The sequence below is a fragment of the Gopherus flavomarginatus genome, chromosome 1 (assembly GCF_025201925.1).
Source record: "Gopherus flavomarginatus isolate rGopFla2 chromosome 1, rGopFla2.mat.asm, whole genome shotgun sequence".
NCBI classification, from domain to species: Eukaryota; Metazoa; Chordata; order Testudines; family Testudinidae; genus Gopherus; species Gopherus flavomarginatus.
In genome coordinates, this window is record NC_066617.1 from 248,262,604 (window position 1) to 248,276,540 (window position 13,937).

Here is a 13,937-nt window from a genome sequence, read left to right on the forward strand (position 1 = left end):
CCAGTTCTCCTTCCTAGCTTCAACTCCCTCATTTCACAGCCCACATTTGTCTTCTTGTGTAGGAGTTTCCCAAGCTTGTTTAATGCATATGCATCAGTGTTGATAGTTTATTCCCCTGAGTAGTGATCAGTGTGATAAGTATCCTCTGCAAGGCACTGATCTTTCTCACATCTCCACCACGTCCTCCTCCTTTAGAACTCCAGCTCCCATTCACAGCCCTGCTACCACCACAAGCCACCCTCATGACCCTGCTTTCTGGCATGCTTCCCCATCCCATCTGCCCACTTCCTACCGGCCCCCTTACATTCTCACTACATTCAGCTTTTAAATGTATTATTGTTCAGACTTAACAGCACTGCTCCATGTGAATAATGATGAGTCCAAATGCAGGTAGAGCTAAATTCCCTCCTTAGCACACAATGGGTATGGAGGAGCCCCTTTGGGTGACCAGTCTGCCCAGATGTCTTGTGGCCTCCCCCTCCTTAGAGCTTTTCTATGGGTTTAAAGCAGCACAAAGAGCATTATGTGACTACTGTGCACTGAGATGGATTTTACCCTCCTCGCGTAGCAGACTCTTCATCAAACACTATTTGTGAGACCTCACATATTTTACTGTGGGAGTAGCTATAAGGACATTTAAAATTAGTAAGTTTAACTCTTCACTTTTCACTGATTTTAAAAGTTTGCAAATATACTGAGTTTTACATGCAATTGCAAAATTTATTCTACAGTTGATTTCAGGAGTCCAAAAATCTTGCAGTAACTCGGTAAGTAAGAATAGAGAGTGTTTATACTTAAATTGAGTGCATTTAAAGCGATCAGCTGTCCTGCAAGCTCCCCTTTTCTCCAACATTTGCCTGTGCCATAAGAGTCTTTCTGAAAGTCAACATTGTTAACATTCTGTTCAGCCACCTCAAGGTTAAACAGTTAGTGTAGTTTTAATTTCTCTGTACTTCAATATCATATTAAACACAACTGTGATCATATTTCCACTATATATGACACTTTACCAAAGTGACAGGAGTTGCAAACAAATTTCAAAGCATGTGGATCTGTTACCTTCTCTGGTGGCACAGCAAATCATCACTCTAGGTCAGTGTGAAACAATGGGTTTGATGCAGTTAGCATCTTTTAATCCTATTCGGACGATCAATTCAAATTGATGTGGAGCTTCTCTGGTAAACTGCTGGATTATTAACCTTAATGATGTCAGGTTTTTTTTTCACTATTGAACTCTGCTTATTAGTGTCTTAGGTACAAGTTACAAGCACACTTCACACTGAGAAATTGATTAATGTTCTCAATTAAACACAGCAACCTACTAACACCATGTGAGGGATTTGGGAAGGGGGCTAAAGTTAGAGATGTGCTGCAAAGACAAAGGACGTGTATGGAAATTTCTAGAATGGTCTCATCGTATGGATTGGTCTAGTGCACACTGCACTGGCTGGCAGTGCCATTTAATGTGAAGGAGAGTATATTGAAATATTCTTGGGAAACATTTTGATTACACTGGAATCAATAGGATACTACATGTAGAGCTTTCAGTTGCTGACTAGTTTTATTGTTTGGTGCCATAATATCATGTTGTACATACACACTGACAGGCCAGACTCATGACTCATGACTAGGCATATAAGAAATGGGAGGGAAACATATGCATCTTCTGCAGTTCTTCATAAGCAGCTTCTGGCTCAAACTGACAATTAGGAAACATTGTTTCTGTTGGGCTAAAGATTTTTTTGCACCTTATTCTCTATTGCCCCCATGATTCCCAGTGTAGAGGGGACCATCCACTGAGGTCTCTCCCTTCCAGTGAGGGTTGGATTATACATGTGGCCTCTTACTCCAGACTTGTGGATTTAGTTATTTTTCCTGTTGTATTTTTGCTGACCAGATGAGGAGAGTCTCCTCATGGACTCACGGAAAGGACCATTATGGTTATCTACTCTGACCTCCTTCACAGCACAGGCCATAGAATTTCACCCCAGGATTCCTACATTGAGCCCAGTAACTTGTGTTGATGTATAGCTTTTAGAAAGACATCCAGTCTTGATATGATTATTCCAACAGAGGGAGAAGCCATGGCATCCTTTGGTAATCTCTGTTCAAATGGTTAATTACCTTCACTGTTTTAAAAAAAATAGTATCATATTTCCTGTTTGAATTTTACTAGTTTCAACTTCAAGCCATTGAATCTTGTTATGCGTTTGTCAGATAGGCTAAAGAGCCCTGTAAAATCAGCTATCATCTTCCTGTATAGGTACTTATAGAATGTGATCAAGTTGCCTCTTAGTATCTTCCAATGGACCACTTTGGTCCTCTGTGGAAGGAAGTTGCAATAGTCCAAGAGAAAGAGGGATGTCATGACTGGACAAAGAGATTTGGCAAGAGCCTGGAAGAGCAAAGAGCTGTAAAAGGAAGAGTTAAAGATTACTTTAAGTTTGGAGCTTAAGTGACAGAGAAGAAATGGTTGTCAATAGTAATGGAGAAAGGTAGATGGGGAAGGTTTTTAGGCATATTTAGTGTAAGGAAGTAATGGGAAATGCATGAGAAGATTTTCTAACATAAAAGATGTGAGCCTGAGCCTAGTATTAAGACAAAAGTGGAGAGGTGGATTTCAGCTTCACCACTGGTGAAGTGATAAGACCACCTAGATGTATAGTTTATATGGAGGGGAAAGGAGATCGAGGACAGGCAGCTGGGCAATACTAAAGAGAAGTTGAATGAGCAAGAAGAAGATATCTTGAAAGCATAATCAGCAAGAAGCCACGTAAGAAGAGGTCTGGAAGAGAAGTGGATGGTCAATGGTATGAATGCCAGGAGAGGGAACCAGAAAAATGAGAAGGGAGAAAAGACACTTAGATTTGAGAAGGAAGAAGTAATTAATTACTCTTATGAGAGCAATTTAAAGAGGGTGAAGAAGGCATAAAATCAAGACAGTAGGAAGGAAAAAGCCAGTGTATGAGCTTAGAGAGAGTACTAGTGAGATAACTTGCAGGACAGTCACACAAATGTCAATGCTGTCTGACAGCCACTCACTATGTAGATATGACTTTGGTCAAGCCTATTGTCATTAACTGATTACTGTGAGCTAACATCTCTGCTAGGGACTGTGGAGACTGTCTCTGAGCAGTTGTCAGAGAAATCCCAGAGATGGCCTAACTATCACACCAAAGATTAGCAGGTGTCACCATTCAGGACAACTGCATCTGTATTTCCCCTCAGTGGTCCAGCAAGAACATCTGTTCTCAGGCTTCCAGCTCCCCAGCCATTGCTTTTCTAGGAGTCTCCCTCATTCAGACCAGGGTATTTCCAGGCTGCACAGTTCCCTGCCCTCGTTGTATATTTCCCAGACAGACATGTTGCCCAAGGATAGCAGCTTCCTTTCTCTTCAGAGACAGTTAACAGGTGTAATTGCTACAGTTATAAGGGTACCACCCAAATCTTCTTATGAAAGCCTATGTTATTATTAAGGTAAAGAGCATTACAAAGAAAATATATTAAAACAATACAAAAACCTACAGGCCTGCTAACAAACTTACAAGGGGTAACTCCAACCTCTGAAAGGAGCAGTCCTTCGGCAGAGCCACCCATAGGGAATTCCTTGTAGTTACAAGTTCATCACAGCTCAGAACAAGCATCCGGTCTTATGGGACCTCAGTAGCCCCATTCCTTACAACCCTCCCCTCCAGAGACTAGGAGGGTCTGTCCATTTGCTGGTCAGGAAGGCCCTGACTCTGAGCCTATTTAAAATCAGGCTATTTATCTAAAAACCCTTTCTTTGTCTGTTGGTCCCTGGAGAACCCAGTTTGAACTAGCATATGCGAACCTCACCAGGAGATGGCTTCAAAGGCTGATAAGGGAGGAACTACTGTAGCATCCCCCTTCCTACAATGCCATGACATATACACAATTACATTTTAATACACTGGTGTGACATTGCACTCCTTGTGATTTTATGAAAATATGCTAATGAGTGTCAATATAATATAACTGGAATATGCTTCATGCAAAAGGTCTCTTATAAGGTATCATTAAAAAGCTTATAATCTACTGAGTGTGTTCGTCCCATTTGTATGAATGTATCATTCTTTCATTTGAGATGAGGAATATAAACTATAATTCTGAAGTCCTATTGTGGTTATGCAAAGTGTGGGCCATTAATGGTGGTTTAGAATCTCGATGGATCCCATCAACTAGGACAATTGACTGTAGATGGCTCTGTTTACTTGCAAGCCTTCCTGTGAGTCAGGCCAGGAAGAATGAAGGCTTAGGGTCTCCCAGGACGTGTGACTACGTCACCTGGTACTGGAATCCATCTTAAACCTGGTGCTTTTCCATTTAGAAGGAGGGGTGGAGGCCCAAAGAGACAAGAGATTCCTGCCTTGTGCCAAAGGTAATAAAAGGGGGTGGAACGGAACAAAGGGGGGTTGCAGTCATGAGCAATCCCCTCGCTACCACCTGAGCTGGAACAAGGACTGTACCAGGGGAAAGGATTGGGCCCAGACTAGAAAGGAGTCTAGTCTGTGAAAGAAGCTTATTGGAACATCTCTGAGGGTGAGATTTCATCTGTATTCAATTTCCTACTGTATTAGGCATAGACTTGCTGTTTTATTTTATTTTGCTTGGTAATTTAATTTGTTCTGTCTGTTATTACTTGGAACCACTTAAATCCTACTTTTTATACTTAATAAAATCACTTTTTGCTCATTAATTGACCCAGAGCAAATAATTAATACCTGTAGGAGCAAACAGCTGTGCATATCTCTCTATCAGTGTTATTGAGGGTGGGCAATTTATGAGTTTACCCTGTATAAGTTTTATACAGAGTAAAATTGATGTATTTAGGGTTTGGACCTTTTGGGAACTGGGTATCTGGGTGCTAGAGATAGGAGCACTTTCTAAGCTGTTTTCAGTTAAGCCTGCAGCTTTTGAGGGATGTGGTTCAGACCTGGGTCTATGTTTGCAGCGGGCTAGCATGTCGGCTCAACAAGACAGGGTACTGAAGTCCCAAGCTGGCAGGGAAAATGGATTCAGAGGTAGTCTCAGCACATCAAGTGGCAGTCCCAATGGGGTCTCTGTGAAGCAACCCATCAGAATTGGCCCCAAAAGTATTAACCCTAATTCAATAAACTTTACCCTAATTCCATAAGGTTTGTTCAGGATATTCTCAGTCTGGGAAAAGGGGTATTTCTTAATCCCTATTCAAGAAAACTATCTGGGAGAGGAAGTCTTTCCCCTTTCCTGCTGTACTTTATGTGACAGGTTGCCACATCCTCCATCTCTTGACATAGCTGCTGGAACTAGGGGTGGCTTGAAGTGGTTTCCATCATATACAGGGTTTACAGTTTGGTTCAGTGGTTCTCAGCTCACCCACTATACACATTGTTCCAGTGACCCTGCCTCCAGAAGGACTGAGGGAGGCAGAAGCTTGTACAGGGTAGTCCCTGAAAGCTCTGCTGGAGGAGAGAGAAGTCCCCTGACCCCCCAGGACAGACCCCCTAAGGAGAAGTACACACAAAACAGAATTACAGCATCATCTGTCAGTTATATACATACCAGTAGCTACATCTGTTGTGATTTTCTCAGTACCGACAGTGACACGGGGTAAACTGCTCAATAGCTGGCAGCTGTTATGTCTCAGCAGCCATTGAGAGCTAGATTCACGATTGTCCTATGGGCCCTCTTTTCTGGCTATGCCAGTACAAGCCACCTTAGTACAGATGTATGGCCTCCCTAGTAAACTGTGCCTCCCTCACAGAAGCCCTTGACACAGGGGATGCTTGGAAGTGTTAGAAAGTGTGACTAGGGTAGGCCTGTGACCTGGCACTTCCCTACTGCCACAAGCACTGTGGGGCTAGTGCAAGTTGCAGCAGCTCTTAAGGCTAAGGTGAGCATATTTCCCAAAGGGAAAATGGGACACTGTGTGGGGTTAGCCCAAGCCTCCTCCCCATGTGGGGTTGACCTGAGCCACTCAGCTGAACCCCCCTTCCTCCCCACTTGAAGCTGCTCGCCCAGCCCTGCCAACTCCAAGAGACAGCATAGGTATGTCTTCAGCTGTAGCTAATCAGAAGACCATCAAGACCTGGGATAAGGTAATTAGACTTCGTTTGGGGTATTCTTCACTACCCTGGAAAGGGTAGGGACTATAAACAACCTGCCAGAGAGCTGAATAGTGAGAAGGGGTAAAACACAACCACTGCAGGCACAGAGTTAAAGAGGCAGTTGCATCATGCCTGACCATGCACCCTGGTTGCATTTACAGATGTTGTCCAGGTTTTCAATAGTGCAGAAAAGCACAGCAGAGGCAGTTTGATGCTAATGTTCTTCTGCACACCACTTACTTCTCTTTAAAGATGTTCATGGATGCATTTCAGGGCAAACATCCATCCTATCAATGTTCTAGCTATATAGCCTGGATTTTTAGCCAGGAGAGACCACTCATGGAAGTTAACAAAAGTGGTCACTTGTAAGAGATGGTCTCTCTGCAAAGATATGGTATGGTATTGCCCCCCTTACTTCTGTGCTGCTGCTGGCAACGGTGCTGCCTTCAGAGCTGGGCAGCAGGAGAGCAGCGACCACCCAGCTCTTAAGGCAGCAACTGCTTCTAGCAGCAGCACAGAAGTAAGGGTGGCAATATCATACCACATCATCCATATTTCTCCACTGCTGCTGCTGGTGGTGCTGCTTGCAGAGCTGGGTGTCCAGCCAGCAGCCACTGCTCTCCAGCCACCTAGCTCTGAAGGCAGAGCAGAGAGTGGTGGCAGCTGCTGGCTGGGCACCCAGCTCTGAAAGGAGTAAAAAAAATGTGGTTGCTGATCACAGGTGACAGGTGGTCACTCTTCACAGTTAAATCATCCAGGGGAAAAGTTCCATGGCCTCTGCAAGTTCTCACTCATGACAAGTGGTTTCTCTTCAGAGGTGGTCACTAATGCAGGTTTTACTGTAAATGCTTTAACTTAGTAATGACTGAATATTTGGGCTCTCAAATCACTGATTAGTAGGATTAACAGAGGAAAAACATAGTGCGTCAGTTATGTGCCAAAGAGCTTCAATTCTCTAAACAGTAAATAAAGTGTACAAACAAATCTATCTTAAACAAAGACGGAGACCAGTCTTCAATTTGCTAAAGAAATAATAACTAATATTTCCTTGTATGAAAAGAAAATCCTCCAATGACTTTCTTATTAGAAAATTATTTTCAATAAAAATTGCCAGAAATATACCCTGCTGCAGGTCCACTGCTACTGACTATTCCCTAAAATGGAAATGTACAAATATTGATCCTCCCTAAAATCAGTTTAGAAGTCCCCAAACAGCAAACTTACTAGAAGCTTAACTTGGAGCTATTGTATTTCTTCCTGCTACTTGCTTTGTTTTCTGTTTTTTCTTCTTCCTTCTTTCAGAAACTGAATAAAAACTACAGTCACTAACATTGTTCCAACCCACCACACACTTTCATGTCTCTGCTGTTGGTTTTTAAGTTTTTGTTGCAAAATAAATGTTCTGTCTAGTGGATTTGCACCGATTATGGACCAGCAGCCCAGCTGATTAATCAAAGTAAACCTTTCAGATACACACATTGCAAAGGATGTGTAATATCATGTCAGGCTCTGACAATACACAAAGATAATAGGATCAAATTCAAGTCACATAAGTTCTAATTTGATAAGATGACACCAGTGGAGAACCAGAAATATTTGTATTTTTTTCATAAATACCAGTATGTTCCTGTGTGATATTACCCTGCCTGTAGCAGAGTTAGCACAAAGGGAGCTGTTAAAAGAAACCAGGAAGGAAAGGTAAAACAATGGCTTAGAAAAGGAGCATCTCTTCAAACACAATAGCCAGATTTATAGCTGTGAAGAGGGACCCCTTAGCCTCAGCCGTAGTGAGAAGGCTGTTTGGCCAAGGCTGAAAAGAGAGAGATCCAGAGACACTGAGCTGTTAAGAGTTACCCTATAGAAATGGAGGGGGAAGTACTCAGTATACAGCAAGGATGATACACAGAGACTGATGGAGAGTAAGAGTCTGCAGCAAGCAAGTTTTAACTTGGTGCCCAGAGAGAATAGGGGACACTGAGACGAAAGGCAAGTCTACACTACAAAATTGAGTCACCCTTAGTTATGTCAACGTACAAACACCATAGTAATTGAATCAGTTTTACACATCCGCATTACATTCCTTGTGTCAGAGGGCCATGTCCTCACCAGGAGCGTGTGCACTGATTTAACTGCCAGTGTGGGGCAGTGTGGGATGGTTTCTGATAGGTACCAACAGTCCATGTAAGCAATGCAATGTCTACACTGATGCTGTGTTGACCTAACTACATCGACCTGAGCGCTGCTCCTCTCGCAGAGGTAGAGTTATTAAGTTGGGGGAATAGTGGGCAAGTTACATCGGTGGGAGCTACATTGCAGTGTAGACGCTTACAGAGTTAGGTCGACATGACTCTGTAGTGTAGACCAGACCTAAGTCATGTCTACCTAGTGGCTTGGAGGGAATGACAAGCATAAGTAAGACAAGATGCATGTAGATCTGTTGTTTTAAAGCTGCTGCGCTAAGCTCCATGTACCTTTTGGGCAAAATATATCAGGCTGTTTTGGAGGCACTGCTTCTGTATCACTGCATACTGTTCCCATTCACAAGCTTCTGAAGGAAAACTCTTGCAGGTTCCAAGCCCACTGGGCCTGTTATGTCACACTGTTGCATTCAGGGGCAGGGCTGGCTCCAGCTTTTTTGCCGCCCCAAGCGGCGAAGTGGAAAAAAAAAAAAGATAAAGCTGAGCGGCAGCACTCTGGCAGCAGCTCAATCGTGCCGCTTTATTCTTCGGAGGCAGTTTGGCGGCGGGTCCTTCAGTCCCTCTCTTCCTCTTCAGTGGCACTTCGGCGGCAGCTCAAAGAGGAAGAGAGGGACTGAGGGACCCGCCACTGAATTGCTGATGAAGACCTGGATGTGACGTCCCTTTCCATTGGTCACCCCAAGCACCTGCTTCCTTCGCTAGTGCCTGGAGCTGGCCCTGTTCAGGAGTGTAATCCAGTTGGAGAGCGAGTGTATCATGGGATCTCACCCCAAAGTAGAGTCCTGGGTCAGCCATTTGAAAGGGAACAGAAAAGCATGAAAAATGGTCTCAGAGGGTGTTGCCTATGTGGGGACCAGGATAATACTAACATTTAATAACAATACTTAAAGATCCTATAATGAAAATGCTTTATAAGCAATAACTAATCAAACATCACAGCCTTCTGATGGAAGTAAATACGGCATTGCCATCTCCATTTTACAGATGGAAACATTGATAAGGTTATCAGACAGGGGCAGTCAGGAATACAAATCAACTGTGAGGCCTGGCTCTCAATTTCTGAACTACACTGAAAAATTTAAAACTGATTTGCAGCCTCATTGGCTCCGTGTATTGTAATTATAGTGCTGGATGCTTACTAACCTCTGAAATTCTCTTCAGTCAGACACTTTCTAATATTTCACTCAACTCCTTTGCTCTGCTTTCCACAGTTCCCTAACAATCCATTCTCCCCCTGTGGCTTTTTACTGCCCTGGGCTGTTGCATTGATTGGCTAGGTTCAGCTTTAGTTTATATATAAAAAAAGCCCTCTTTTTTGTTTTGTTTTTTGTATGTTTGTTCCCAGGCATCTTGTCAAATACTATCCATTCTTATCTTAAGCACAGTAAGCCAAAACTCTGCTGACCTACCTGTCTCCCAAAACTTCTAGCTTCATGTATGTTTGTGATTATTACAGCAATGGCCAGAGCCAGAATACTGTTGCTATTAGAGTTGGTTCAGACAGTTAATGCTTCTCCTGGAAGCTTTCCCCTTCATCTGGTGACTTGGTCCAGGGATGCTGAGGACACTGAAAAATTCACAGTGTAACTCCACAATCAATAAGGGTTGGATTCTCACAGACCTTTATGTGGGTGCCTGGGAGTGAAGAACACATGAGGACTTTCTTTTACTTGTGCATCTAGTGCAAAGGCCTCAGATTTGGCTCCAAGAAACAAATCCACTGTTTCCTTCATGAACTTTCAGTGCTCTAAAGGAAGAGAGGCATGGAGAAGGCAGGGGCCTTGCTTCTGCCCTATGTCCACTGGCCTGCAGAGCAGTACTGGGGGAGTGAGAGTGGCCTTTTGGTTAAGGCACTGATTTTGGGAGATCAAAGTTCAAGTATTAACTCTGCTACAGACTTCCTTTCCTAAGCAAGTCACAGTCCCTGAAACTCAGTTTCCCCTTTGGTGAAATGGGGATGATAATACTTCCTTACTTCACAGGGATGCTGTGAAGATGAATCCATTAATAGATATGATGTGTTCAGACCCTACTGGGATGTGCACCATAGAAAAATCTACGTACGCAGCCTACAGGGGAGTGGGTGTACTGTGCCCCATAAGGGGGGTGGTGCTCCCCTTGTTTTTATGTTGCTCCTCATTTCCCCCCCAGTGCGTGGCTGTACATGCTTGTAACTGCATTACAATTTAAATGTGGTAAAACCAAAAACACTTCAAAATAAGCATCGTATCTTGCTTCAAGTAGAGAATACCAAATTTGAACTCCTGTGCTCACTCTGTCTGGTAGTTTGAAGAATGGCAAGTGCCCTACTGCCAGCACACCTGGAATGTTGACATCCAGCAGATCTCAAATTATAAGTCGGCAAGGCTCTTCCATAGTTTGCTACTGGATGCAGCCATGTTCTGAACCAATTCATCATCCTGGAATGTTGCCTCCATGATGTATCTCACATAAACACCTTCAAAGCATTGTAACTCTGATACTGTGCATGTGCCAGAAACCACCCTCCCACCAGCAGTTTTAGGATTGATTCCTTAGCAAGATGGCTCTCCTAAAAGAGAAACATATAGCTATCAGAATGCCTTCATCTAATATTTAAAAAATATGTTAAATAAAAATTTTTTCATTCCTTTTGTAAAGGCAGATGTGCTTCAAACTGCTCCTTCAAACAGCTCTTGCTCAGTCCCCCTCCATGACATAATCATTGTAGCAGGATCTCTGACACTGCAGCCAGACTGGACCCGTTCTCTAACCCTGGGCTGAGATTGTTATCTTCATTTCATACACACAGAGAAGGTGAATAAAAAAATATCAATACTCTTCCTGGAAGGTTGCCATGTAACACTACTTATTTCTTACAATTCAAAATGATAATTCACAAGAAAAAGAGACGCAAAGCTGACTGCTCACTACAGCAGAGAAGCACAAGCCAACCCACTTTGCTCTAAGCTAGCTTTCTGCAGACTGGTTGCACAAGGCCTAGCTCACACATTGTCCTACAGAGCCCACTAATCTGCAAGCAGAATTAGGATACCCCTTACAAATGTAAAGTAATAATTGTGTTACAATTACAAGCTTTCATTATTCCACAGGAGCATCCCTCAGGAAGAACTCCCCACAATTCTCTGCCTCCAGGCAGACTCCAGGGTTCCTTTTCAAGTGAGTTTTTTCAGGATTTTTCAGGATTCTAAATGTTTCTCCGTTTCTTTGTTGGCTTTGAAGTTTTCCTCCTAAATAATGTGAACTGAAAAAGAAATTCCTTTTTGCTTTCAGAGGCAAGTCTGAAGAATAGCAACTTCTCCTTGCCTCTCCATTCAGAATTGGCAGACATACAGCAGGCCGCAGGGAAACCAGCTCCCAGCTGGTGGTTGGGCAAGGCCTATGCTGAGACGGTTGAGCAGGCAACAAGTCCAATTTTTAGTAAGTGAAAACTGTTCAACCATTTCAAAAACATTTTTGATAAACATTTAAATCACCCAAAATCCGGTTCCAAAGCAAAAGCAAGTTTGAAACTTCAAATTTTTCTGAACCTACTTTTGGATATTTTGACCAGCTCTATTGTGCAAATATCATAGTCTATTTTAAATATCATAAGATAAAGGTCCTGTGAGAAATGGTACATTGTGGCACTGGGCCAGAATGGGTTAAGCAACTAGCAGGGTGAATGACCCAAATTCTACGTTTAAAGAAATATTAGGAAAGTATATATTGATAGTTAGGGCTATTCCTTACAAGTAGCTAGCAAAGCAATGTTAGATAGACTAGAGCTTTGAAATGTAAACTTGTACTGTTAAAGAATTGGAAGAAGATAGTAATTGTAGTGTCTATGTTTACCTATATCTTGTTAGAGGTTAACAATGTAACCAAAGGGTTTCTGTCTAGGGCTGTATTCTGTTAATTCAGGGATCAAAAGGAAATATTAACATTTAGATGAAACTTGGGTAAAATAATGTCCTTGTCTATATGTCTCTTTAAAGTTTGTGATAAACTGCTTAATGGATAATTACCTTATGTTAATCCATGTAGTTAATTACCAGTGAAGTTTAGGAAACAGAAGGTTACTTCAAAAGCCTATTGTTTGCCTGAGGACTCCATGCTGTCAAGAGAATGCCTGAAATTATATAAAGGACTCTTGGGTCCTGATCCTTTTTATCTTAGATCTGCTTGAGCTCTATTCAAGGGAAGCTTGAATCATAAGACTGAGATCTCCAGTCCCATCTGGATCACCCTGGATATGAACAATGGACTATAACCTATGGACTAATTCTGAAAGAACTATCTGCAACTCCAAAGCTCACCATCTCTACTATGAAACTGATCTCAGAACTGTACTCACGTCTGTATGTAGACTGATCTTTTAACCAGTACGCTCGCTTTTCTTTTTAAATAAATTTTAGTTTAGTTAATAAGAAGTGGCTGTAAGTGTGTATTTGGGTAAGATCTGAAATATTCATTAACCTGGGAGGTGATGTGTCTGATCCTTTGGGATGAAAGAACTTTCATATTTGACTTGCCTGTCTGGGAGGGAGCCCAAAGGCTGGGTTGCTTTTAAGGGAGCTGTGTTTTGGCTTCTATGTAACCAATAGGTATTGTAGAATCTGTTTTATGGCTAGCTTGGTGGATCTAAGTACTGGAATATCCACCAGCTTTGGGGATTATCTGTCTCATTCTTTGCAGTTTGCCCTAACTGAGTAACCTCAACATGCTGCCCTCCCTGCCACCGTCCCACATACACAAACTAAGTTATGAAAGGGAATTCATTACGACATGTGAGTCAGAGAAGAGGCATGTAAATCCCATCTTAGAGACTGAAATATTCCTAATTTTTAAGAATTTCAGAATGGTGTTTTTCAAAAGGAAGGTAGATGCCTAACACTTTTAGACATTTTTGAACATTCCATGCTTAATTATTTTTAATTATAATTAATTATTTTTCTTCCAAGCACTGGGATTCAAGTTTGTAGTAATAGGTGAGGAAGGGGAAATGAGGCCTTTAAAAACAATTCCAATCTCCAACTCTACCCATATCAGAGGGAAATCAGGGCAGCCAGTTCTGGTATTTGTGGACAACATCCATCAAATCCTCACTGAGCCCCTTCAAAGGTTCTCTGAGTATAAATCTCAGAAAATAATCTGTGCTTAATCTCCACATATATTTCCCCACAAATCTCCACAGTATGCCAGTCACATCCAAGTCCTCCAGTTTTAATTCATGAGTTACTACTACTCTCCAGTCCTCCTCCAAATATGCATATGAAGCATAAAATACATCTTTGCAGTTGTTTGTGTCTGATAAATTTCTTGGAGCATTGGGCCAGTAATATTTTAATAGCTCTGCAAACATAAAAGCAAATAATACATTTTTTTTAATCTTTTCTATCCAGTTTGACAAATGAAACTGTCTCTGTGCTCACGAAGAAATCTTCACCATCTCAAAGGCAATATTGTGCCAAGGTAATATTTCACATTGGTACCTTGATTTACATCTTCCATTATACAAGACAGAAGATACATTAAGGGTCTGTTCTCAATTCTATTAATTTTCTCCCCGTGAGACTTAGCAAGTTCACTCAGATCAGTCAGGGGTTGTGTCATTGCCTGTCCTGTAACCCTGGGTGCTTCTGTGCTGTGC